Consider the following 1,247-nt stretch of genomic DNA (forward strand, 5'->3'; position numbering starts at 1 on the left):
AAAGTTGACAAATAGAACAGTGGCGCACCGTGCGCAATTTCGTAATCATTTGTCGGCAAGAGTAACAATGTTCGAATCCTTCAGATTCTAAATAACCGAATCGTAAGTAATGGCGATTTACTAATTCTAATGTCTCTTCTACTTGATCCTGTATAGAAACACAACCCGTACAGAAAAGTTCGCCAGTGCCGGATTTATATCGATAGAAAAGCACTTTGCAACATGTTGCGGTGCGGAGCCAAAGGTCAAGGGGCATCGGCGGGGGTCGTTGAACGGAGTCGTTTTCTGGAGGCTCAACAGGTGGGGGAACACTGTGGGGGTCCATGCTGGAGAGAGAGGTAAGAGGTTCGATTATTTACTTTAAGGAACATGCTATTGTTTGGAGGAGAAGATGGTAATAGAAATAGTTTGAAGCAGTATAATAGTTAAAGCATATCAATTTATTTCATTATAAGCAAAGATCTCCCTTAAAATTCGCCGATTAATTCGAAGTGCATTTCTTTAATGCAGATATTAACTTTTTCGGCGCGGTCATGGGGGCTTTCTCCCTCGTTATACCGAGTGGTCACGTAATCACGGAAAATTATTGGGCATATGTGACACTCGGTAGCCGGGCGGACTACAGGGAGTAACTCATCGCAATCCCCACAAAGCTGGTGCGCCGGGTTTGGTCCTACGGTTAAATAATGGCGAGCAGCATCCACATACAGGCTTTGTCTCCGAGGTGGAAGGGCTTCAGTGCACCAGTCACAAAGGATAGTGCCCGTTTCTCTATTCCTAGCGTAGAAGGACATGCAGCAGGGCAGATTGTGACCAGGGGTGGGTCAATCGAAGGGCACCCTTAATTAATGGAGACCAACGGGGCCAGCGATCAAGGGGATTATTCAGCGGGGTTGACATAGTGTAAGCGAGGAGTACTTGAAGTATCTGTTGGTTGGAAAGAATAAGCTTGTTTAACACATATTTCTTTAGAGATAGGCATGATTAATAGCACGTGCAAATTAGCATGCAGAAAGAAATAGTAGAGCAATGTTAATTATTTCCTTATGTTACAGAGGACAGCAACGCCTGTGGCCGAGCGGAAAATCACGGGCGTTACCTCAGTGGGGAGCCGCTCCGACAGGTAGTGGAACGGTAGCGAGGTAAATTATTAACGTAGTATGACAACGCGGCGGTTAAGTGAATTCATATACTATGAACTACGTGTGAGTATCTAAATGCTGTAAGAAATGATTATTCGACAATAG

Source organism: Wasmannia auropunctata, unplaced genomic scaffold (assembly GCF_000956235.1).
Source record: "Wasmannia auropunctata unplaced genomic scaffold, wasmannia.A_1.0 LD336027.1, whole genome shotgun sequence".
In the NCBI taxonomy this organism is placed as follows: Eukaryota; Metazoa; Arthropoda; class Insecta; order Hymenoptera; family Formicidae; genus Wasmannia; species Wasmannia auropunctata.